The sequence below is a fragment of the Oncorhynchus nerka genome, linkage group LG12 (assembly GCF_034236695.1).
Source record: "Oncorhynchus nerka isolate Pitt River linkage group LG12, Oner_Uvic_2.0, whole genome shotgun sequence".
Lineage (NCBI taxonomy): Eukaryota > Metazoa > Chordata > Actinopteri > Salmoniformes > Salmonidae > Oncorhynchus > Oncorhynchus nerka.
The window spans coordinates 33,615,390-33,642,854 of NC_088407.1; the positions used below are offsets into that span (position 1 = coordinate 33,615,390).

The 27,465-nt window shown below is 46.0% G+C and overlaps 1 protein-coding gene across 1 annotated transcript in view; it reads right to left on the minus strand.

Annotated features, from left to right (window-relative positions):
- The window catches only part of LOC115138164 (neurexin-2-like), a 599,118-nt gene that overhangs the window by 222,878 nt on the left and 348,775 nt on the right, over window positions 1-27,465 (minus strand). The window lies entirely within an intron of this gene.

The window sequence follows — 27,465 nt, forward strand, 5'->3', positions numbered from 1 at the left end:
GTCTCATTCTCTCTCTCGGGCAGATACAAAAAAAGAGGTTTCACGGATGCCATGAGACATTAACTTCTTCCCACATGAGGCGGCATTGGATGTCGTGGTTCCCCTATTTCTCCTGCTCTTTTTCGCTCTCTCACTCTCCCTCTCTCTCTGTCTCTCTCTCCTCTCTGTCTCTTTCTGTCTCTGTCTCTCTCTGTCCATTTCTCTCCGTCTCCGTCTTACTCGCAATTCAATTCAAAGGGCTTTGTTGGCCTGAAAAATATGTGTTTACATTGCCAAAGATAGTGAAATAGATAAACAGAAGTGAAATAAACGATCAAAAATACACCATCCAAAGTGTAAGGTTCAGTAAACAATACATTCACAAGTTTCAAAGGAATAGCCACAATGTCAAATGTTATATTATGGCTATCTACAGTGTTATAACGATGTGCAAATAGTTAAAGTACAAAAGGGAAAATAAATAAACATAAATATGGGTTGTATCTACAATGGTGTTTGTTGTTCACGGTTTGCCCTTTTCTTGCGGCAACAGGTCACAAATCTTGCTGCTGTGATGGCACACTGTGGTTTTTCAGCCAATAGATATTCGCTTATTATTGGCCTGCTATTTTCCTGGCAGAAAAGTGAAGCAATGGTGCTTTTCTGACAAGTGAAATGAAATGTCTTGTGGACTGTGTCATCAGAAAAGGTGTGTGTGTATGTGTGTGTGTGTAAGAGCGAGAGAGATAGCTTCCCAACCTGATAGTGCAAGGGCAGGCCAGCCATCAGTCAAAAGCCCCACTCTGACAATGCCTATAGCTAGAACCTTCTATTGGATTGTCAAACAGTGATCCTGATTTAGTCAAAACATGGCATCTATCTCAACTGTATGTTGTATAGACTTTAGCATGGGGCAGGAGGGAGGGAGAAAAGCGTTGTCAGCTATGACAGAGGGATGGTTAAGATGATTGCAGAGCAGTGGAGGCTCCTCAGAGGAGGAAGGGGAGGAAGATCCTACTCAGTGAATTTCAGAAGAATGACAATAGTGAAACATTAAAGTTATTTGTTTTAGATAAAACTGTACTATTATAAATACTGTATATTCACGTCACCAAAGAACCGGTAAAAACACTGTTTAGCAATGAAGGCCTATAGTAGCCTCAACAGCTACTACAGACAGAGTGCATAGTGTGGTTGGAGGACAGCTATTTTCCATCCGCCTCTGGGTACATTGACTTCAATACAAAAGGCTCTTGGTTCTCACCCCCTCCCATAGACTTACAGTCATTATGATGACTTCTGGAGGATGTCCTCCAACCTATCAGAGCTCTTGCAGCATCAACTGACATGTTGTCCATCCAATGACAGGATCAACAAATGAATCTAATACTGAAAGCTAGAGCTAGCTAGCACTGCAATGCATAATGTGGTGAGTAGTTGATTCAAAGAGAGAGAAAGTCAATAGTTGAACAGTTTTGACCAAATTCATTTCTTCAAAAATTAAGGAGATGCAGCATAGAGAGAACTATATTTAGTTGTATTTTTTCACTTTCACTTAGCTAGCTAAGGCAGCTAATTTAGCCTACTCAACAACCTGACTCAAACAGAGAGGCATGCTATTTATGTTAGCTAGCTGGCTAAGGCTATCCAACACTCCAACTCTTCCGAGTCAAGGGAAGCGTTCGGTTTAATTAATTGATTGCCACCATCTGCTGGTGTAAATGCTAAACTGCTTGCTATACACTGTACTACGTGAATGTGCACATGGATTGGATTGTGGGTTTACTAATGTGTTAGTTCTATTATCTATGCTGACTATGACATGAGCTAATATGGTGAGAACGATGTAGGCTGTGCGTAGCGGTTATGGTATGAAGGTGTGGCTCGGAGAGGTTTTTTCACCTGGTCACAGACAGCTGTTGTGTTGTGCACTGAAGTCCACAAGCGAAGGGAAAATGTGAGAGGAGGAGAGAGAGCCTAGATGTGTTTGATGCTGTTTGTCTGGCTGCTATGAAAGTGAACTGTGTGTGCTGGTGATCAGATTTATTCCACTGATTCTGTTGCAAAACGTTTCTGAAACGGAAGCAATTGGAACGAAACGAGTATGTACCTACCTGGAATTGTCCAATAGAAACGGATAGTACGATACCAGTATCGCAATCATTTTTCCCCAAGTGAACGATAAAAACACGAAGCAGAACAAACTATTTCGTCCTTTAAAAACCTTATGTGTATGAAATGTTGAATGCTTTAGCTTGGAAAATAAATACACGTGACTCTGGATGACAACAACAAGGATGTATGTTTCCAACATTAGGGCTGTTTTTCTAAAGAAGTTAAATCCTCTTTGTGTTTTATTTCCTTGCCAAGATACTAATGAGTATTGCGATACCCACCATCGTCCTGGCCCTAATGATTACAACCTAGATCAGCTAGATGCAGGCAAGAGTGTGCAAGGTGGTATTTAATGTGTCGCTGCATGTCACCTTGATTACTCCAATTCGTCTCTAGACCGGTGTACCTACGTTATAAACGTCCATCTGTAGGCTAGGCTGTAGCAACCTCATGATGGGCATAGGGCAAATTCAAGTATCATGTAGTAGCCTAAACCTATCGTTGTTACATTGAGCTGGGTGAACGGAATATGAATGACAGTCATCCAATACGCTGTAATAGAAATAAGGCCGTGCTCATGAAAAAAATGAAATGATCCCTAATCTCAAACGACACCAACCCCCACTGCTGCAGCGGTGGGAGAGGGTTGACACTTATTCTCTGCCTTCTCTGCCTCTCCATCTACTTCTGCTGTTACCACAAGGCAATTACAGAGAGAAAAGGCGATAGAGACAAAATTGGCTGACCCAGACCTCTCTCTCCCTCTGCTGCTTTCCTCCCCCTCTCTTTTTCTGCCGTTGGCGTTCTCTCCCTCCCCTTTTCATTCACCTCACCCCCCTCTCTCTCCATCCCTACCTCATTCTCTCCATCTCTCAGCGGATGGTTGGCACAGTGCAGAGGTAGCCAACGGGCTTGTCCTGGGTTTGTAGGAGGCCTTGCTGTTCCTAATGAGACACTCGGTCAAATATCAGTTTCTCTGCCAGACCCTCCCCTCAGGTAGAGTGATACACAGGGAAGGAATGAAGGAAAGAAGGGAGAGATAGAGAGAGAGAGGGATAGAGTTATGGGGATAGAGAGAGAGAGGGAGATAGTAAGAGAGAGAGAGAGAGTGTGCTAGTACGATAAGAGGGCCTCAACATGAAAGTCACACATACGCCCAGGCCGTGAGCAGGCAAACAGGCCCAACACCCACTCTTACACTAGCCCAAGTCGATGGCATGTACCAGATGCTCAGCAGGCTCTGCTCACACTTTCTGGTCTGAGGCCAAACCACACGACTAACAACATTGGACACTTTATGGAACACAAAGCCTTCACTATCTCATCCTGGAATATCCAAGGCCTGAGGTCATCTGCTTTTGGCCTAAAGAGCAGGAATTTGGACTTCACCAAAAAAATCAGAAATACAAGCATTGTCATCCTACAAAAACATGGTATTGAGGAGACGGACCCAATGGTTGCCCTCTAGGTTTCAGAGAGCTGGTAGTCCCATCCACCAAACTACCAGGTGTGAAACAGGGAAGGGACTCAGGGGGTATGCTAATTTGATATAGAGCAGATATAACTCACTCTATTAAATGAATCAAAACAGGAACATTTTACATTTGGCTAATAATTCAAAAGGAAATGATCTCAACAGAGAAAAATGTCCTCCTGTGTGCTACCTATATCCACCCACTAGAATCCCCATAATTTAATGAAGACAGCTTCACCATCCTGGAGGGGGAAATCAATCATTTCCAGGCCCAGGGACATGTACTAGTCTGTGACGACCTAAATGCCAGAACTGGACAAAAACCGGACACCCTGAGCACACAGGGGGACAAACACCTGCCTGGAAGTGACATCATTCCCTCCCCCATATGCTCCCCTAGGGACAACTATGACAACATAACCAACAAAAACGGGTCACAACTCCTGCAGCTCTGTCACACACTGGGTATGTACAAAATCAATGGTAGGCTTAGAGGGGACTCCTATGGTAGGTACACTTATAGCTCATCTCTTGGCAGTAGTACTGTAGACTACTTTATCACTGGCCTCAATTCAGAGTCTCTCAGAGCGTTCACAGTCAGCCCACTGACACCCCTATCAGATCACAGCAGAATCACAGTCTACGTCAACAGAGCAAGACTCAATCATGAGGCATCAAAGCCATTGGAACTGAATAATATTAAGAAATGCTATGAATGGAAGGGAAGTAGTGTGGAAACATACATTCTATAATAGTAAAGGTGTAAACTTGGCAGTAGAAAACCGAAACAGTATATTTGACCTCTCAGCTTCCCTATCAAATCTAAAAATTTCAAACAGAAAACAGAAGAACATTTACAACAATGACAAATGGTTTGATGAAGAATGCAAAAACCTAAGAAAGAAATTGAGAAACCTATCCAACCAAAAACATAGAAACCCAGAATCCTGAGCCTACGCCTTTAATATGGTGAATCACTAAAACAATACAGAAATACACCATGGAAAAAGAAGGAACAGCACGTTAGAAATCAGTTCAATGTAACTGAAGATGTATGGGTGAACCACTTCTTCAATCTTTTTGGGCCGATAACAAAGAACAAAGAACAAACAGCAAAAACATATACATGATCAAATCCAAATCTTAGAATCAACAACTAAAGACTACCAGAACCCACTGGATTCTTCAATTACATTGAATGAACTACAGGACAAATACAGACCCTCCAACCCAAAAAAGGCCTGTGGTGTTGATGGTATCCTCAATGAAATGATAAAATATACAGACCAAAAATTCCAATTGGCTATACTTAAACTCTTTAACATCTTCCTTGGATCTGGCTTCTTCTTCTTTTATAACTAAGGACTGATAACCCCAATGCACAAAAGTAGAGACAAATTTGACCCCAATAACTACCGTGGGATATGCGTCAACAGCAACATTGGGAAAATCCTCTGCATTATCATTAACAGCAGACTCGTACATTTCCTTAATGAAAACGATGTACTGAGCAAGCGTCAAGGCTGACCAAGGCTTTTTACCAAATTACCATACGACAGACCACGTATTCACCCTGCACACCCTAATTGATAAACACACCCTAATTGACATACAAACAAACCAAAACAAGGCAAAGTCTTCTCATGACTTGTTGACTTGAAAAAAGCCTTCGACTCAATTTGGAATGAGGGTCTGCTAAACAAATTGATGGAAAGTGGTGTTGGGGGAAACACATTATAAAATCCATGTACACAAACAACAAGTAAAAATTGGCAAAAAAACGTGGGGTGAGACAGGGATGTAGCTTAAGCACCACCCTCTTCAACATATATATCAACGAATTGGCGAGGGCACTAGAACAGTCTGCAACACCCGGCCTCACCCTACTAGAATCTGAAGTCAAATGTCTACTGTTTGCTGATGATCTGGTGTTTCTGTCGAGGGACAAGAAAGGGACAAGAAAAGGGCAACCAGTGAAGAACAAACACCACTGTAAATACAACCCATATTTATGTTTATTTATTTTCCCTTGTGTACTTCAACTATTTGCACATGATATGACATTTGTAATGTTTTTATTAGTTTGGAACTTCTGTGAGTGTAATGTTTACTGTTCATTTGTATTGTTTATTTCACCTTTGTTGATTATCTAGTTCACTTGCTTTGGCAAACATATGTTTCCCATGCCAATAAATCATTTAAATTGAATTGAATTGAATTGAGAGGGAGAGCGAGCGAGCGAGAGCGAGAGAGAGAGGGATAGTAGAAAGTGAGAGGGAGCGAGAGAGAGAGGGATAGTAAGAAGAGAGAGAGAGATAGTAAGAGAGAGAGAGTAAGAGAGAGAGGGACAGTAGAAAGTGAGAGGGAGCGAGAGAGAGAGGGATAGTAAGAGAGAGAGAGAGAGATAGTAAGAGAGAGAGAGGGATAGAGAGAGAGAGAGAGGGGGTGAGGGAGGGAGGGAGGGGGAACTAGAGGGAGGAGGTAGAGAGAGAGAGAGAGAGAGAGAGAGAGAGAGAGAAAGAGAGAGAGAGAGGGAGGGAGGGAGAGAAAACGAGAGGGAGGGAGGGAGGGAGAGGGGGAGAGAGAGAGAATACGAGAGGGAGGAGAGAGAGGGAGGGAGGGAGAGAGGGAGAGAGAGAGGGGGAGAGAGAGAAAATAAGAGAGAGGAGGAGAGAGAGAACGAGAGAGAGGGGAGAGAACGAGAGAGAGAACGAGAGAGAGGGGAGAGAGAGAGAGAACAAGAGAGGGATAGTAAGAGAGAGAGAGAGAGAGAGAGAGAGAGAGAGAGGGATAGAGAGGGAGAGAGAGAGGTATAGAGAGAGGGATAGAGATAGATTGAGAGAGAGAGACGGATAGTGAGAGAGAGAGAGAAAAGAGAGAGAGAGAGAGAGGGAGGGAGAGAGAGAGAGAGGGAGGGAGAGGGAGGGGATAGTAAGAGAGAGAGAGAGTGATAGTAAGAGAGAGAGAGATAGAGAGAAATATTTATATATGGAGAGAGAGATAGTAAGAGATATATATATGCATATATATATAAAGAGAGAGAAAAGAGAGAGAGAGAGAGAGAGAGAGAGAGAGGGATAGTAAGAGAGAGGGGTAGGGAGAGGGATAGTAAGAGAGAGGGGTAGGGAGAGGGATAGTAAGAGAGAGAGAGGGGTAGAGAGAGGGATAGTAAGAGAGAGAGAGAGGGATAGAGAGAGAGAGAGAGAGGGATAGTAAGAGAGAGAGAGGGATAGTAAGAGAGTGATGGGTAGAGAGCGGGATAGTAAGAGAGTGGGATAGAGAGAGAGAGGGAGAGAGAGAGAGAGAGAGAGAGAGAGGGGGAAAGTAAGAGAGAGAGAGAGAGAGAGGGGGAGAGAGAGAAAAGGGAGGGATAGTAAGAGAGAGAGGGATAGAGATAGATTGAGAGAGAGGGGTAGAGAGGGATAGAGAAAGAAAGAGGGAGGGATAGAGAGAGGGATAGAGAGAGAGAGAGAGAGAGAGAGAGAGAGAGAGAGAGAGAGAGAGAGAGAGAGATAGAGTAGAGCGATAGAGAATGGGAAAGGATGGAGAATTGAGGAATGATGACGAGGGAGAGCGAGAGTGCAGAGGAGTGAGAGAGTGAGAGGCATGGGGCAGAAAGAGAGGGAGGGGTACAAGAGAGAAAGAAGGAGGGGTAGAGACAAAGAACACCAGGAGGGAAAAGGGCTCACTAATCACAAAAAGATCAGAGTACAGGAGCAAAGAAGGGATGGAAAGAGAATAGACTACCTGGAGTACCTAAAAAAACCTTTGAGCACTCATTCCCACAGAACAGTCCATCTCCTTCTTACTATGCACCATTAACTGTTTCCACATAGCACAAGACTGGTCTAGACTAGAAAACTGCAGCCTCAGTGTGACAAGCTGGTTGGGGGTATTGAAATGTTCTCCAATTGTTTTATTACACAGTGATCCGCACAGTGATTGAAGAAGGATGAGTAAGAGACTCATTCGAGGGAGTGCAGTCCCTTTCCCAAGTCCCTTTCCCAATGCATGGAGGGAAGGAGAGAGGAAAGGAGGAAGGGAACGGGGTCCGGATCTACTTAACTACACAGCAACACGGAGGGATGTAGGCAGGGAATCGTGGGTAGTGTAGTTGTATTTCGCCACTCCAGCTAGGGATGAGAGAAAAGCTGAAATGACATTTTGTGTTTATGCTAAAATACGCTGAGGACCTGCGTGTAGGTAGATGTTTGGTTGTGTAAAAGCCTGTGTCTCTCGGTGCAATTGTGTACAGTACACAGTGAATTAAAGAAGGAGTAAAAGGGTGTGTGAGTTGTGTTCCCTAGGACGTGAACAGAAACAGAACATGCCTGTTAGCTCAACTGGAGAGAGAGAGAGAGAGAGAGAGAGAGAGAGAGAGAGAGAGAGGGAGACAGAGAGGAAGGGGGAGACGCAGAGGGGGAACAAGAGAGAAAGAGGGGGGAGAGGCACAGAAGAGATGGAGGGAGAAAGAGAAATGGGAGCGAGAGAGAGGAAGCGGGAGAGAGTGAGCGAGGGAAAGATCGAAAGATCGTAACTGGGAGAGAGAAAGAAAAAGGTGGGGCTCCAAGCTGCATCTCCCTTCCTCCCTCCCTCCTTCCCTCCCTCCCCATGCTTTCCTCACAGATACTTGACTGTCTTAACCGAACAGCAGTGTTGCACAGGACCGCCTCGTCTCAACAATATGCATGACACGGCCGTTTGTCATGTACCGCCTGTGATCCCGCTGCCAATGAGTATTTGGCCTCTGTCCTGGTTGCTCACTATTCACTTCGCAGAGACACAAGTCTGTCACAGTCAGGGCTGGAGGATTGCAGGGGACATTTGTACAAAATGTCTGCCATTGTTGTTGCTTTTGCATGGTGTCCTTTTGGGAAAGGCAGATATGGACGAGGAGCTTTGTTGATGTTGTTGCGAAGAGTTTGAAAGAGGATTTGAATGGAGGCTCTGGGGTCTAAACATAAGGATTGAGTTCTTTATAGTCTGGCCACATACTTCTGTTGTATTAGTATTCTCTCCCGTCGAGATACTGTATGTGTCCTCTCTCTGATAGGTCGCTGACTTACTCCACCAATAGGGATCGAGAGATGATCAACACCCAATCAGTATCTGTCTATAAGCATCGCCAGTGTTGCAGCGTAGTCCATTTGGCAGATTCAGCCCACGTCTCTTATCCTTCACAGCCACCATTTTCTATCTGCATGCTCCCATTTTGTTGGTCACTCTCCCGCTTTCATCACTCACTTTCAACCCAGCCCCAGTCTTACTCCCAAATGAGTAGCACACTACCCTGTCTTTCTCTCTCTCAGCTTTCTCTCTCGCACTCCCTCCCTCCCTCCCTCCCTCTTTCCGTCACGATGTCTTTCACTCATAGCGTTTGATTACAGCATGGCCCAAGCCTGTAGAACTGCATGCATGTTATTAAGGCCTAATTTCCATCCCTTTTCTTTATTCCTGTCACCACCACTGCTCCACTGGGATGAGAACGGATGGTAATGGGCAGTGGTTGATTAGCACCAAGCTAATGAGGACTCAGGGTATGGAGAGAGAGGAAATGGCTGATTTAGAGAGAGAAATGGGAGGAGGGGGCGGTCGGGAGGGAGGGAGCCTGCGAGGGAGGCGTGGTATGAAAAGAGAGGAGGAGAGGGAGGGAGAGAGAGAGGGTATGGGAGGGAGGGGAGTGATGGAGGGGGGTGAGAGGAAAGGAGGGAACAAGTGAGCAATCAAGGGAGTGAAAGGAAGAGGTGGAAAGAGAGGAGGAAAAAAACAACAGAAAAGGTGGACAGAATACAAAGAGGAGAGAGGAATCAAAAGGAAGCGTGTCACAAAGAGAGAGGGTGTCAGTCCTATACAGAGCTGATGATTGGGGCGTTGTACCAGGCAGAAGTAGTAGAACGCCGAGCTGTGATCTGTATAAATATCAAAGCCCCTCATTCTCTCCGCCAAAATCAAAGTGGGTCACAGTGGAACTGGAGGCTAAAGCCATGGTAAATCACACTTATTACCGTACCGCTGTAACTCACGATACTTCCAACACTCTCATTTATCCCCTTATATATTTATACACAAGGCACATTTATATCTCCAAACGTTGTGTCGGGGCTAGCACGACGCGTCAAGGATAAAGAGCTAAAATAGCATTAGGGGCCGGATTTATGGCTGGAACTAGCACAGTGATGGCACAGCAGGGCCGGCGTTGCGGCTGGCTGAAACGCTTTTATCACGTCAGCAGAATGGGTTACTGTTATTAACTATGGCAATAACATCCGATGACATCAGGCCCAGACCGTTTCATCCCAACGGGTGTGAATTCGGAAGTGATGCTGCTCTGCCTCTTCCTCTGGCTTTTCTCGCGGAGATGCAGCACTGCGTTCGACACCGGTGGTTCACGAGGGGTCAACAGGTGGGCGCGGGAAGTCTAATAGTAAGGGGGTGTTCTCTCAGCCAACAAGAGGGGTGCTAACAGTTTGTCATTAACAATAACTGTGCTCATAGAAATAGATGTAGCTCTGTTCTAAACTGTGGGAACCCCTGTTCTAAACTGTGGGAACCCCTGTTCTAAACTGTGGGGACCCCTGTTCTAAACTGTGGGGACCCCTGTTCTAAACTGTGGGGACCCCTGTTCTAAACTGTGGGGACCCCTGTTCTAAACTGTGGGGACCTCTGTTCTAAACTGTGCAAACCCCTGTGGGAACCCCTGTTCTAAACTGTGCGAACCCCTGTGGGAACCCCTGTTCTAAACTGTGGGAACCCCTGTTCTAATCTGTGGGGACCCCTGTTCTAAACTGTGGGGACCCCTGTTCTAAACTGTGCGAACCCCTGTGGGAACCCCTGTTCTAAACTGTGTGAACCCCTGTGGGAACCCCTGTTCTAAACTGTGCGAACCCATATTCTAGAATGGGGAACCCCCAAACTCCCTCCCAAGCGAGACAAACTCCCCTATTCAAAGAGCAGACACCAGCTCACGTTCGTCTCGCATCCTAGTGTTTGTTGGCATGATAACTTCAGTTGATTCATAGGGGCAGATGCCATTAGATGGGTGGCAGATGGGTAAAAGGGGCTTTTAATATCTGTGTTCTGTGCTAGCCTGTGTGCCAGCCTACCCACCAGTGATCACGGAGCAGCTGGCTACTGCAAATGAGACCACCAGGAAAAGAAAATGTAATATGAAGAGGTAAGAAGAAAGAGAGGAAAGAAGGAGAGAAAGAGAGAGAGTGGCAAATGATGGACGATTCCTTCATTGAAGCTTTCAATGAAACAGTGTGCTGTTTGATGGTGGAGGGGCAGAGTAATTATCAGGAGTCATGTTGCTGGCTCCCTTAATTAAAAGGTGATAGGGAGAGAGAGAGAGAGAGAGAGAGAGAGAGAGAGAGAGAGAGAGAGAGAGGAGAGAGAGAGAGAGAGAGAGAGAGAGAGAGAGAGAGGGAGAGAGGGAGAGAGGGAGAGAGAGAGAGAGAGAGAGAGAGAGAGAGAGAGAGAGAGGGAGAGAGAGAGAGAGAGAGAGAGAGAGAGAGACCTCTTAAAGTGTCAACCATCTTCTCCACAGCCTCTACTACTGTATTTACATTTCATTGTCAGAGGTGCTGTCGATAAGGCCACATCTCCATCCGTCTGAATCTATACAATATGCACGCAAAGCAGAGCTTTCTCTCTCTCCGTTCCACTCCTGTCGTTCTCTCTCTTCCCCCCAAGAAGAACCGAACAATAAATCATCTTACAGACTGTTTTACGCTCCGCGGAGCGATGCCTTTGACGAGTTCATTTCATGCCAATTGTTTTGTTGTTGTTGTTCTTTCCCGTCGTCTTTCACTGTTAGTTTGGTTGAAGACAAACTCCTGTGTGTATTTGATTAGACGCCGCAGTCTCAGACAGAGGAGAAATATGCTGCAAGGTGTTTTGTCTTACCTCCAAAGGTTAATGAACACAGTCTGTTCAGTAAAATAAAATAACACTTACACATCTAATGTGGAGAATAATTTATCTTCTTTGGAAACAAAAACTTAAAAAGGAGAAATTGCATTCTTTTGTGGTGTTGAATCCATCTGAATTGTGTTTAAGCCTATTACAGCCGCAGCAACATCTGTTCTGCTATGTGGTTTTAAATATAGAGGAAGCATTAACCCTACCCTATAAAATACCTCTTAGAAATAAAATAAACCTGGGCTTGAGCGTTTCTGTTATCTAAAATGACAGGTTGGAAGTAGCTGGGTGTAGATTACACCAATCCCCATTTGTTTGTCTCGGTCTGTCTGTCTGTCTGTCTTGGTCTGTCTGTCTGCATGCCTGTCTTTACATTGGTCTGTCTGTCTGTCCATCTGTTTCTGTGTATTCAACCTAGCCCAGGGTATAGAGCATAACTATGTTAAACACCTGACTGTCTCTGTATGTGTGTGTGTGTGTGTGTGTATGTGTGTGTGTGTGTGTGTGTGTGTGTGTGTGTGTGTGTGTGTGTGTGTGTGTGTGTGTATATATATATATATATATATATAGCTGGGCAGGGCCCAGGGCAGAGAGCATAACCATGTTAAACAGATGCTGTTAATCTCCCCCTGATGGAGCTGGGCCGGCTGTGTTGGCTGTAAATCTGCAGTGGCGAGACAGGGGACAGGCACCCCTCCATTAACTCTGCATTACCACCTCACCTGGCCCACCCGGCTGCAGCTCCTCCCTCGGTCTCTCCCTTTTCCTCTCCTTCTCTATCAACTTCTTCCCGTTCCCTCCCCATTTGTCTCTCCCTCGTCTTTCTCTCTCCTGCTCTCCTCCCTCTCTCCTTCTCTGTCCTTCTCTCCCACCCCCATCCCTCCATCTCCTTCAACCCCCTCTCTCCTTCTCTCTCTCCTTCTCTCCCACCCCCATCCCTCCATCTCCCTCAATCCCCTCTCTCATTCTCTCTCTCCTTCTCTCCCACCCCCATCCCTCCATCTCCCTCAACCCCCTCTCTCCTTCTCTCTCTCCCTCTCTCCCTGTGTATCATATTTTTCCCGTTCCCTCCCCATTTCTCCCTCCCTTGTATTTCTCTTTCCCGCTGTCCTCCCTCCCTCCCTTCCTCTCTCTCCTCTCTCGCTCTCTCTACCTCCCTCCCTCCCTCCCTCTCTCGTCTCTCCCCCAGAGGAAGAGGAGGAGGCAACGCGGTCGTGTCCGACAGCCTAACAGGCCTAATGGGTTCTGCCAGATTAAATACCTGTAACTGGATCTCAACAGATGGTGACTTAATGTAGCGTCACTCCACGACACCACCAGTTTAGAGGCGCCACGACACAAGCCAGCCCTCCCTTACTCAACCCACTGCCATGTCAGCACACTGACTACACCACTCACAGGGAGGGGGGAGAGAGAGAGAGAGATGGAGGGATGAAAGAGGGGTAGGGGAGAAAGCTACCTTCATCCAATTCTACACATTTTGCCACGGGGCAAAGAGAGAAATGTGCAGTTTTATAGCTATCCTCGTGCTTTTCTCCACATTTTTGCCATGAGACTGAGAGAATATTTAGCCGTGTTAAAGCTTGTTTCCTGTCATTCTAAAAATGCCTTGCCATGGCTTATGACGTGTTCCACCGGCCCTTTTGCAACAAAAAGTTAAAGAGCTAATTAAGAATTTAGAGCAACTTAACTGAGGATTGTAGGGGAGTGAGGCTCGGGGGTTAGAGCAGATAGCAGGAGAGTGTTTAATGCAATAGAGATAGCAGGGTCATTTAAAGCACCACTGACACCACCACCATGCTACCTGCAGGCCACCACTCTCTCTCTCTTTATTTCTCTCCCTTTCACTCTGCCATTACGACCTGCATTATTGCATCTACTGTGCAGTTACATGGGAGCGACGCTGGTTTCTCTATGGGCTGTGTCAGAGGTCCAAGGAGATTTGTCTTTTGGCTTTACAACGACAAGTTCCTCGGGGAAAAACAAGCTACTAGCTTTCTGTTAGCATCTTTCAGCTCTCCATGCGTTCTCTTGGTCATGGCAGGTTGACTTTTGTCGCCGTTTTTTCCCGAATTGGATGTAGAGACACTGTGGAGGGAGACAGGCGCCTATATCCCTCTGAACGAGCGAATAGAAGAGGTAAAGAAACCCGTGGGGGGGAGATGCAGTAACCACAAATAATTCACTTGGAAAGAGGAAAAAGGAAGAATAGCACAACGGGAGAATACCACAAGACCCCATTTTTTTTTTATTGACAAACAGTTTGTGCACCGGTGTTACGGTGAACTGTGTCCCCACTTCCCCGAGGACGTTCCCTCTACAGGGGGGAAGGAGATGATTAAAGCGCAGGAGCGTGTTGGAGCTCTGTTTGATGCCGGGACGAGGTATGTAACCCCTCCCACCTCCCTTTGACTGTCAATCATGGGGAGGCCTGTGAAACAGAGGCAGAGCGTACGCCTACCCGCCGGCTAATAAAGCTCGGGAATACCTCAGCAAACTGTCATTTGCGCCTCCATTTGGGGTGTAATATACACAGCCCCCTGCTGAGCCCGTGTTTCGAGTGTTTTTTTAACATGCTGAGGGTCTTTAGAATGCTAAATTCCCATTCCCCACCGAAAGAACATGGGGGTAGCTTGCAGGGAGCATCAATAACAATGACTAGTGAGATTAAAAATGAGAGGGGTTTGTAGGTTGACTCTTGGAGATGGTAGCAGGCTTTCAGGGGTGAAATGCACCTGAAATTGCAATGTCTACCTCACTTATTTGGACTGAAGTGCTCTAGCCTCGGTCTCTTTTACCCTGCTATTACTTTCTCTCTCTTACATTCTTTCCCCATTTCTTTTGCTCCCTGCTTCTTTGCAATCTACAAAACGATCTCATCCTGTCAATTTAACCCTCTCTGCACTCTTTCCTGCCATTTCTCCCCTCTTGCTATAGAACAGGTATTTAGGTATATTCAACCCAAAGGGGAAAAAAAACGAAAACATGTTTAACGACAAGGTCGGCCATTTTAGATTTGAGCAGCAAGAGTTCCCACACACATCAGCAGCCTCTCGTCTCAGAGACACGGGAAGCTAAGAGCACATGTAGAGAGAAATGTGTAAACACCTCCATTTACGGAAGGAACCACGGCTGACCTCGTGAATCTATGCAGGCTCGGGTCTTCAAAATAGCCGCGTTGACAACAGCCTAAATAAGAACATTTCATTTGAACACATGAGATTTTGGTGGCAAAGGTGCCGCATAAACGGAATTCTCCCTCTCTTTTCCAGAAGAACGAAGTGTATCATATAGGACATGTCTCCTCAGATAAGCATAGAGACGGTATGTAAAACAGGGCTGAGAGACGGAGGAAGGGAAAAAAGATGTCTCATGAATACAAAAGCACAAAGAGAAAGTGAAGGGAATAATGAAAATGAAGAGAGATGGGGAGAAAGGGAGAAAGACAGATGAGCAATTTGCCGTTGTGTGAGTAAGAAAGGGAGAGGGGGAAGACAAGGGACGGAGGGAGGAGAGAAAGGGTGATGTGTTGTAGATTGGGTTGCAGACTAGTACATATTTGAATGACAAGCATGATGTTATGTGCACTGAGTATGAATAAAAGTAGGAATAGAGATGAGGTGTGTCCTAACAACAACAACAATAGGCTTGGGCGGTATCCAGATAGTGATACCGGGATATTCAGTAATACCAGCACTGAGGGGACTCTGTTTTCAAACCAAAGGGATACTCTGTAATCTGAAAGGTTAGCAATGCTAACAAGTACATTTACAATCCCATAGAGAATAAGAACTAAATGCTAGCAAGCGCTTTGCGAACATTTAGTCTTTGACCTAAACTATACATGTATACAAGTAACTCAAAAATGCTAAGTCACAGTTTGCTGCATGCACAGAACCAATATTAGACAGCAAGGCTCTTGATCCAGGAGGGGATTGTCTGCTGTTAGCAAGCGAATGCTTGATTTTTAGCACGTTTTAGACAGTTAACTTAATAGCTATCTAGCTGGCAAACATTTAGTTGTGAATTCCATACTGTAACTAGATCACCTGGCGTGTGCTTCACAACAGTGAGTGACTCACAAGGTTCCGCTCTATCGTTGTTGTGTGCTTGTAAACAAACACCATGTAACTGGGGACTACCGGTAAACTTCATAATGCAAAATTATGTGACAGGGGAAATGAAGAATGGAATCTTCTTGTTCTCCTAACATATTTCACAAGTTGACTGCAGGTATTTACTTAAAAAGTACTACTACTACCGTGTCACCTAATATTGAATAAGGACAAGTCACAATGTCTGCCCCTCCCTTTCTGTACCCCTGAAAATGGCGCAGACGGACAGGGCTGTCGTGCTTCTAGCTCTTAGGAAACGTTTTGTTTTTGCATGTGTTATTTCTTACATTATTAGCCCACAAGATGTTGTGTGTTATTACATACAGCCAGGAATAACTTTCGGATATCAGAGTGGCAGTAACTCACCAGAATTACCAGCATTACGATCAGGAATACAACTTTCCCGAGTCGGATCCTTTGAACTGATAACAGAAGCTGTTCCAAAACACCACAGGCAGAAAAGAGGTACACGGAGTGGGCTGTTAGTCCGTTTCAGGAGGTGCACACACCACCCATCACTTCCGAATATATTACTCGCTAATGTTCAGTCTCTGGATAATAAAGTTGACCAGCTCAGGGCGAGGATTTCCTTCCAGAGAAACATACTGTTTCACAGAAACATGGCCCTCTCGGGATATACTGTCTGAGTCCGTTCAGCCAGTTGGGTTCTCAGTTCATCGCGCAGACAGGAATAAATATCTCTCCGGGAAGAAGAAGGGTGGGAGTGTATGTTTCATGATTAACTACTCATGGTGTGATTGTGATAACATACAGGAACTCAAAACCTTTTGTTCATCCGACCTAGAATACCTCACAATCAAATGCCAACCGTTTTACCTCCCAAGAGAACTGTCTTTCGGTTGGAGTCACAGCCATGTATATTCCCCCCCAAGCCATGACGGCCCTCAAAGAAATTCACTGGACTTTTTGCAAACTGAAAAACACATATCCCGTGTGTAGCTGGGGATTTTAAGCTGGGGATTTTAACAAAGCAAATTTGAGGAAAACTTTACTGAAGTTCTATTAACACAGTGACTGTAGTACTCGCACTGCTAAAACACTCGACCACTGCTACTCCAACTTCCGGGTGTGCCTACAAGGCCCTCCCCCACCCTCCCTTTGGCAAATCGGGTCATGACTGCATTTTGCTCCTCCCTTCCAATAGCCAGAAACTCAAACAGGAAGCACCTGTGCTAAGGACTATTCAACACTGGTCTGAGCAATCGGAATCCACGCTTCAAGATTATTTTGATCACTCGGACTGGGACATGTTCTGGGTAGCCTCTGAGAACAACATAGACAGATATATGGTGACTGAGTTCATCAGGAAGTGTATTGGAGATGTACCCACTGTGACCACTGAAACCTACCGAACCAGAAACCGTGGATAGATGGCAGCATTCACGCAAAACTGAAAGCACAAACCATCGCATTTAACCATGGCAAGATGGCTGGGAGTATGGCTGAATACAAACAGTGTAGTTATTGAGGCAATCAAACAGGCAAAACGTCAGTATAGAAACAAAGTGGAGTCGCAATTCAACGGCTCAGACATGAGACGTATGTGGCAGGATCTACAGACAAGCAGAAACTACAAAGGGAAAACCAGCCACGTCGCGGACACCAACGTCTTGCTTCTGGACAAGCTTAACACCTTTTTTGCCTGCTTTGAGGATAACACAGTGCCACGGACGAGGCCCGCTACCAAGGACTGCGGGCTCTCCTTCTCCATTGCCAACGTGTAAGACATTTAAGTGTTTTAACCCTCACAAGGCTGCCGGCCCAGACGGCATCCCTAGCCGTGTCCTCAGAACATGCGCAGACCATCTGGCTGGAGTGTTTACGGACACATTAAATCTCTCCCTATCCCAGTCTGCTGTCCCCACATGCTTCAAGATGTCCACCATTGTTCCTGTGCCCAAGAAAGCAAAGGTAACTGATCTAAATTACTATTTCCCCATAGCACTCACATCTGATGACGAGTCAAGAATCATATCACCACTACCTTACTTGACAGCCAAGACTCACTTCAATTTACTTACCGCCCCAGTAGGTCCACAGACGATGCAATCGCCATCACACTGCACTATCCCATCTGGACAAGAGGAATACCTACAGTTGAAGTCGTATGTTTACATACACCTTAGCAAAATACATTTAAACTCAGTTTTTCACAATTCCTGACATTTTATCCTAGTAAAAATTCCCTGTCTTAGGTCAGTAAGGATCACCACTTTTTTTAAGAATGTGAAATTTCAGAATAATAGTAGAGAGAATGATTTACTTCAGCTTTTATTTATTTCGTTACATTCAGAAATTGACGTACACTCAATTAGTATTTGGTAGCATTGCCATTAAATTGTTTCACTTGGGTCAAACATTTAGGGTAGCCTTCCACAAGCTTCCCATAATAAGTTGGATGAATTTTGGTCCATTCCTCCTGACAGAGCTGGTGTAACTGAGTCAGGTTTGTAGGCCTCCTTGATCGCCCACGCTTTTTCACTTCTGCCCACATATTTTCTATGGGATTGAGGTCAGGGCTTTGTGATGGCCACTCCAATACCTTGACTTTGTTGTCCTTAAGCCATTTTGCCACAACTTTGGAAGTATGCTTGGGGTCATTGTCCATTTGGAAGACCCATTTGCAACCAAGCTTTAACTTCCTGACTAATGTCTTGAGATGTTGCTTCAATATATCCACATAATTTTCCTACCTCATGATGGCATCTATTTTGTGAAGTGCACCAGTTCCTCCTGCAGCAAAGCACCCCCACAACATGATGCCTGCCACCCCCGTTCTTCACGGTTGGTATGGTGTTCTTCGGCTTGCAAGCCTCCCCATTTTTCCTCCAAACATAACGATGGTCATTATGGCCAAACAATTATGTTTTTGTTTCATCAGACCAGAGGACATTTCTCCAAAACATACGTTCTTTGTCCCCATGTGCAGTTGCAAACCGTAGTCTGGCTTTTTTATTGCGGTTTTGGAGCAGTGGCTTCTTCCTTGCTGAGCAACCTGTCAGATTATGTCGATATGGGACTCGTTTTTACTGTGGATATAGATATGTTTGAACATGTTTCCTCCAGCATCTTCACAAGGTCCTTTGCTGTTGTTCTGGGATTGATTTGCACTTTTCGCACCAAAGTACGTTCATCTCCTTCCTGAGTGTTGTGACGGCTGCGTGGCCCCGTGGTGTTTATACTTGCGTACTATTGTCTGTACCGATTAATGTGGTACCTTCAGGTGTTTGGCAATTGCTATCAAGGATGAACCAGACTTGTGGAGGTCTACAATGGTTTTTCTAAGGTCTTGGCTGATTTCTTTTGATTTTCCCATGATATCAAGCAGAGGCACTGAGTTTGAAGGTATGCCTTGTAATACATCCACGGGTACACCTCCAATTGACTCAAATGATGTCAATTAGCCTATCAGAAGCTTCTAAAGCAATGACATAATTTTCCGGAATTTTCCAAGCTGTTTAAAGACACAGTCAGCTTAGTGTATGTAAACTTCTGACCCACTGAAATTGTGATACAATGAATTATAAGTGAAATAATCTGTCTACAAAGTAGATGTCGTAACCGACTTGCCAGAATTATGTGTGGAGTGGTTGAAAAATGAGTTTTAATGACTCCAACCTAAGTGTATGTAAACTTCCGACTTCAACTGTATGTAAGAAAGCTGTTCATTGACAATAGCTCAGCATTCAACACCATAGTACCCTCCAAACTCATCATTAAACTTGAGCTCCAGGTCTGAACCCCGCCCTGTGCAACTGTGTTCTGGCCTTCCTGACGGGCCGCACCCAGGTGGTGAAGGTAGGAAACAACACATCCACTTCGCTGATCCTCAACACTGTGGCCCAACAAGGATGCATGCTCAGCCCCCTCCTGTACTCCCTGTTCAACCTTGACTGCTTGGCCACGCACGCCTCCAACTCAATCGTCCAGCTTGCAGACGACACAACAGTAGCAGGCCTGATTACCAACAATGACGAGACAGCCTACACAGAGGAGGTGAGGCCCTGGGAGTGTGGTGCCAGGAAAATAACCTCTCACTCAACGTCAACAAAACTAAGGAGCTGATCGTGGACTTTAGGAAACAGCAGAGGGAGCACCTCCATCCATATCGACGTGACCACAGTGGAGAAGGTGGAAAGCTTCAAGTTCATCAGCGTACACATCACCGACAAACTGAAATGGTCCACCCACACAGACAGTGTGGTGAAGAAGGTGTAAAGGCGCCTCCTCAACCTCATGAGTCTGAAGAAATTTGGCTTGGCACCTAAAACCCTCACAAACTTTTACAGATGCAAAATTTAGAGCATCCTGTCGGCTGTATCACTGCCTGGTATGGAAACTGAACCACCGGCTACCGCAGGGCTCTCCAGAGGGTGGTGCAATCAGCTTAACGCATCAACGGGGGCAAGCAACCTGCCATCAAAGACACCTACAGCACACACTGTCACAGGACGGCCGAAAAGATCATCAAGGACAACAACCACCCGAGCCACTGCCTGTTCACCCCGCTATCATCCAGAATACGAGGTCAGTACAGGTGCATCAAAGCTGGGACTGAGAGACTGTTACATAGCCATCACTAGCACATTAGAGGCAGCTGCCCACTTTAATAATGGACACTAGTCCATTTAATAATGTTTACATATTTTGCATTACTCATCTCATATGTATATTCTGTATTCTATCCTATTCTACTGTATTTTCAACTATGCCGCTCTGACATTGCTCATCCAAATATTTATATACTCTTAATACCATTCCTTTACTCTAGATTGTGTGTATTGTTAGATATTACTGCACTGTTGGAGCTAGAAACACAAGCTTTTCGCTACACCCGCAATAACATCTGCTAAACACGTGTATGTGATAAATCAAATTTGATTTGACTAAATCACAAGCATCTCCGTTATTGAGATGCTGGTCCAAGATGTCCTAAATTCTGCATGCCTGTGTGATTTTCCAAAAACATTCTTGACCAATCATAACCACTGCTCTCATTAATTTAGCAAAACGTTTGAATATTAAGATGTGATACACGGAGCAGTCTCATGAAGAAATAAAAAGTATTTGCTGAGAAAATGTGCAAGCTGCAACACTTCGCAATCGCACTTCATTATGCATAATTAATCATATTTGTACTTCTCAACGGCGGTCTCTGTAGCCCTCACATTTTTCATAATCAAGACTTTTTACATAATTAAATGTAGTGGAAGCAGTAGCTAAATCATTGTCAGAACACAGACCAAATTTAACCGTTTCACAGAAAAACTCTGGGGATTGTCAAAGAACTTAGCAAAGGACTTGGATCTGTAATTAAACAAGTTTCTTTAAGCCGGATTCAATTCTCCCCACTTTTCCATTCCCTAGCCACATAGATATGTCATCCATTGTCTTCGCCCCTTGAAAACGACAGAATCCTATTATAAAAAGTCCTCAAGCCTAAGGAAATGTCTCACTATCGCCAAAGCCTGGATGACGTGTGCCCAGGTCTACGTCTGTCTTTGTACTTCCTTTCCGTGGCTTAAAACTGTAGATAGTTCCAGCCTTTCCCCGATGAGGGTGTATCACAGGCCAACAGTATGCATCTTTTGGCCATTCCGTGTAAAATGCGTACAATGTATGTAATGACTTACCTAATTTTGATGTTTTCAAGGTGGTTGCCAGGTGGAAGGAACATCACCGGAAAGAGAAGAGAAAAGAAAATGAGTTAGTTAAAATGCTCCTAATTAAATGTGTTGTATGTCTTACTGTATTTCCAGGGGAAAGTCAGAAGACAGGATATAAGGGGAAAAAAAAAGCAAAAGACAAAGATGAAGATCAAAGTCAACACTAAGACCAGGAATAAGGTTGAGAATGAACACGATCAACAAACTATGATATAGGCCCTTATGTGAACCTTTGAAACTTTGAGCCTGTTTCTCATGCTGAGGTCTATAAAGCACTGAAGGCAATAGACACTAAAAAGTCTGCAGGTCCAGACAACCTGGATCCCTACCTCTTGAAGATAGCAGCTGGTATTATTACTGAAGCTGTGGCTCACATTTTCAACTTGAGTCTCTTGGCCAATTCCATACCCAGCATTTTGGAAATCAGCTGATGTCCTCCCGCTACTAAAATGGTGGAGATCCGTCAGATGCTAATAACTATCGTCCTGTTTCCAAGCTCCCTATCCTGGCCAAAGTCTATGAATCCCTAGTGGACTCACAGTTACCAAATGTCTTCATTGAAAAGAACATACTGAGCTGGCTTTAGATCGAGTCACAGCACCACAACTGCAGCTACGGCCGTGGCAAACGACATCATTAATGCACTTGATAAAAAGCTACTTTGTGCTGCTCTGTTTGTGGATTTATCAAAGGCATTTGAATCAGTTGACCATGAATTGTTGCTAGCTAGACTCTTTGGTCTCAGTCAAGGGGCAGTACATTGTGTTCTGTTAGAACGATAGTTCCTAAACCAATGTGTATATACAGACAATCACAAGTCTAGCTTTCTTGAGATGAATTAACAAAGGTGTGGCCCAGGGTTCCATTTGAGCTCCTGTGTTGTCCTCAACGTTTATTAATGATTTGGGAAATGGGAAGCAACCAGCAGATGATACAGTCATATATTCATGTGCTCCTTCTCTGGTTCAGGCTGTTGAAGAGCTCCAGACTGCTTTTCGGTCACTGCAGGTCTCCCTTAATGGTCTCAAACTGGTCTTGGATGTACATAAAAACTAAATTCATGACATTTACCGGAGCTCGAACTCTGCCAGAGAAGGTTAGCATTGTCACATCTGGTGGCTTATCCATTGAAAATGTGTCATCCAACAAATACCTAGGTATGTTCATATGGATAATCTTGTGAGGAAGCTTAAATTGAAATTGGGTTTTTGTTTTCGTAACAAGGCTAGCTTCCCGCTTATGGCTTTTCTCTCTGTAATTGATTATGGTGACTTGTTGTATATGCATGCAACCTCCTCCGTCTTACAGAGACTGGACTCTGTTTATCATGCATCCATGCGCTTTATTACAAATGCCAAGTCACTCACCCACCATTGCACCTTGTACCAAATGGTAGGTTGGACCTCACTTTATATGTGCAGAAAGATACATTTGTATGTGTTCATCTACAAAGCCCTTTTGGGTAAACTCCCTCTTTACCTCTGTAGTCTGGTCTCCTTCACCACCAGCAGTTACCATACCCGGTCTGCCAGGTGGTTGCTACTTAAAGTCCCCAGGACATTCACAGTGCTAGGCAAGACTGCATTCTATTCTTGTGCACCAGAGGCATGGAAGTCTTACAATCCATGCTTCATCTAGATATGTTAGTGCCACTGAATTAATTAGAAATATTGATGGGAGACTCGGAGGAGTATAAATACTTTTTTTTAGGCTGGATCATGTTGTGTTGTATTGTTGTATGTTTTAAATCTGTAATATGTTGCTTGTTGCTGCCTTCTTGGCCAGGTCTCCCTTGACAAAGAGACTCTGGGTCTCAATGGCTTTTTCCTGGTTAAATAAAGCTTACATAAATAAACAAACAAGGAGAAAGAGTTAAAAGCACATTGTGATTTATAGAGATGACCAACCACCAGGGACCACATGATGACCAACCACCAGGGACCACATGATGACCAACCACAAGAGACCACACTAAGACCAGGTATAAGGTTGAGAACAAACAATGTCAACAAGGAGAACGAATTCAATATTTACGCTACAAGCAGATAGTGTTTGCAAGATGAACATACAGCAGAGATAGTACATGTACGAACGAATGTGACCAACAGTGAAGGAAATACGCTTTTATTCTCAGCCCAAGAAACACCAGTCTGAGTTGTGATATTCAGTCGTTGCTGACCTAGATTGTCTGTGAGAATGATAAAAACCAGGCCACAAAGCAAGGGATGTTACAGCCTGACCCCTGGGGGAACAGAGGGAGAGGGAGAGGGGGTGCGAGAGAGAGAGAGAACTACTAGCATGCTAGCAGATACCCATAAACGTCCAGTCATTGTGCTAATGCTAGTTAGCATTAGCTCACTAAACTACCTCTAACTTCCTTCATACTGGACACAGAGACATACCGATAGTATCCACTAGTTCATCTGACTCTGGGGAAGTAGACTGGCAAAATCCTATCAAAGTGTGTGTGTGTGTGTGTGTGTGTGTGTTCTGATGTGAATAGCTGCTATCTAAACAATTTGGAAAATGCATATTTTACACACAGTCAATTTGTAAAAACCCTATGAGGCAGGCTTAAAAACCCTAAAAATGTTTTTTAATTTGAAGCTGAGATTAGAACTCACCCGGAGTCTGCCACTTAAAGTTCCCTATTTTTCAATAACCCCATAGGGGGTGAAAACACATGACCATCAACTATAAACACCGCACAGATATCTGGAGATTGGAGAATACATCTGTGAGTGCTGCCTATCTATCTAGAACATAACACAGGGCTAGTCTTCCAGGCTGTTGAAAGCATTTCATTTTTGCTGAAGTCATGTTTTGCTAGGGGTGTTGGAAGGGTTGGAAGGGTGGGGGTTGAGGGTGGGGTTGGGGTTGGGAGGGATGTACTTCATACCTCTCTGATGATTGGGTGAAATTAAGTGCTAATTGAGGGAGGCGATCCAAAAACAGGCAGTTCTCCCATCTTATCCTTGCTCTCGGTTACTACATTGTTTATTAGTTGGCATCTCATCCGTTGGTGTCTTATCTGTCGGTAGGGGAGGGAGAGAGATCGAAAGAGAGAGAGAGGAAGGGAGAGATTTCAAACACCGATCTTCTCCACAGCGGGAACAGGAGGAAGTGTTCCATGTTACACCTCACTAATTAACCCCCCCCCCCCTCACACACACATCAACCGCTGCCCTCCTCTCTCTGCCCACATTAATGGAATCAAGTGTCTGTGCCATCAGAAATCTGCTCTTCTCTCCCCTTTAAATTCAATTTGCTGATATTTCCAGAATGTTTCCCCCTTCTCCTTCTCCCTCCTTACCTCCCTCCTCCCTCCCTCCCTCCCTCCCTCCTTACCTCCCTCCTCCCTCCCTCCCTCCCTCCTTACCTCCCTCCTCCCTCCCTCCCTCCCTCCCTCCTTACCTCCCTCCTCCCTCCCTCCTCCCTCCCTCCCTCCTTACCTCCCTCCTCCCTCCCTCCCTCCTCCCTCCCTCCTCCCTCCTTACCTCCCTCCTCCCTCCCTCCCTCCTTACCTCGCTCCTCCCTCACTCCCTCCCTCCTTACCTCCCTCCTCCCTCCCTCCTTACCTCCCTCCTCCCTCCCTCCCTCCCCTCCTCCTTACCTCCCTCCTCCCTCCCTCCCTCCCTCCTTACCTCCCTCCTCCCTCCCTCCCTCCCTCCCTCCTTACCTCCCTCCTCCCTCCCTCCTCCCTCCCTCCCTCCTTACCTCCCTCCTCCCTCCCTCCCTCCCCCTCCCTCCTCCCTCCCTCCCTCCCTCCCTCCCTCCCTCCCTCCCTCCTTACCTCCCTCCTCCCTCCCTCCTTACCTCCCTCCCTCCCTCCTTACCTCCCTCCTCCCTCCCTCCCTCCCTCCCTCCCTCCCTCCCTCCCTCCCTCCCTCCCTCCCTCCCTCCCTCCTTACCTCCCTCCCTCCTTACCTCCCTCCCTCCCTCCCTCCCTCCCTCCTTACCTCCCTCCCTCCTTACCTCCCTCCCTCCCTCCCTCCCTCCCTCCCTCCCCCTCCTTACCTCCCTCCCTCCCTCCCTACCTCCCTCCTCCCTTACTCCCTCCCTCCTTACCTCCCTCCTCCCTCCTTACCTCCCTCCTCCCTCCCTCCCTCCTTACCTCCCTCCTCCCTCCTTACCTCCCTCCTCCCTCCCTCCCTCCCTCCCTCCCTCCTTACCTCCCTCCTCCCTCCTTACCTCCCTCCTCCCCTCCCTCCTCCCTCCCCTCCCTCCCTCCCTCCCTCCCTCCCTCCCTCCCTCCCTCCCTCCCTCCCTCCCTCCCTCCCTCCCTCCCCTCCCTCCTCCCTTACTCCCTCCCTCCTTACCTCCCTCCTCCCTTACTCCCTCCCTCCTTACCTCCCTCCTCCCTCCCTCCCTCCTTGCCTGCCTGCCTGTTGTTCTCTGCTCCATCTTATCGGATTCCATACAAACTGTCTGGCTCCCTTTGCCCTGATTAGTACCACACCGGCGTAAAGAGGAGGTGGAAGAGGGGGAGGGAGCCAGGGAGGTAGAGGAGGGGAGAACCTCCTTCAGTATGCATAGAAAGCAGATAAGAGCTGCTGCCGCAGTGACACCGCCGAGGTGCAAGGAGAGAAAGACGGAGGGAGAGAAAAGGAGAGGGAGAGGAAAGGGGATAGACATGGACAGAGAGAGAGGGAAAAGGTGGAAGGAGAGTATCACCATATACACATATTATAGTATATTAAATTGAGACACAAACACACACTTTATCGTTATATTTCTCTCTCTCCTCTACCTCAGCCATTTTTCTATGGGAGATGCCCCTCGCTGTCCCTGAGGAGAAGGGCTCTTCTGCATGTTGCCTTTGTCCTGATGTAGCACAGGCAGCCCCCAGTGGCTTTGACATTAGAATGAAACACACACACTCGCACACCAGCAGGATACAGGCTCTCTCATTTTGTGGCCTGTCAGTGGGGCAGAGAGAGGTGCTGCTGTGATCTCCATAGGGCCCCGATACTACAGAGCTAGGGAGTTCTCCACCTCCGCAGACTGCCTAAAATATTGGACATGCAAAAACACCGGCTGTAAAGCAATACGGGCTTCCCAACACAGCTAGGTCAGGCTACTGTAATGCCACAATGAAGAGGGGAATATATCCCTGGTGTGTACTGATCCCTGCTCACCACTATCCATTTACAATGTGTTTCAGGATAAAGGCTTGAGATAGAGATCCATTCGAGTGGTTTGAGTACCCTGCAGTGAAGCATTTGCAATCTCCCTTTTGTTATCTTACTTACTTTGTGACAGTCCCACCGAATGGTCCCCCGTGCAGTCCCATTACCTTATGATTCTTCAAGACTGATTGACCAGGTCACACCCCCTCAGGCAATCAAGGCCAATGGCCGTGCCACGGGACAACAAGAATGCTGTCAACGACAGGGGAATGGCCCAATGGGGCTGTCTTGCATCCCGACTCCCTGACATTCTCCACCTGTTTGCATATGCAGCTCACGCCTGACATTTCCAGCCCTCCTTTATCATCTCATCTTCGGGGGCCCATTATCGAGCTGCCGTTCCCTTCATTCATCCCCCAGCCCCTCCATCTCTTGTCCTTTATTTTCCTCGCTCTTCTCTTTTCAGCGGCGCTAAATGTCAGCAGAGGTGCCTCAGGGGACTGTGTTCTCACTGCGGTCTAGAGATAGAATAACTAGAATGGTTATGATCACAGTCCAATGGGTGCAGCAGTGTCTCCTGGGGCATTGGTAACGAGTGCAGGGATCTATGATCAAACTCTAAAGTAATTATGTGTCAGTGGCCATGTTGCTCTGTTCGAAGATGATTCGAAGCTTTGTGGAGGCTCAGGTAGCTATAACCTCGGGTGTAGGCACAATCATAGAGGTAGAGTAATTGGAACAGTGCTTTGAGAATGTCATATGCTCTTTCCATACAGAGAGGTACATCCACACATAGGCTGCATGCCCAATGGTACCCTTTTCCCTACATAGTGCCCTACTTTTGACCAAAGCCCCGATGAGTGTTGCAGACAGCGACAAGAACACTAATAACTCAAACAATAGTGAGGATCCAGACGACAGACTGTTTAACTGTGGCCGTTACCCCCAACACACGTCTTCTCTCCCATCAGCTGCCAGAAGACCCAGACAGAAACACAGACGGAAATAATGTAGCTGCCACTCCCTAAGGTGTTACAGAGCGAGGG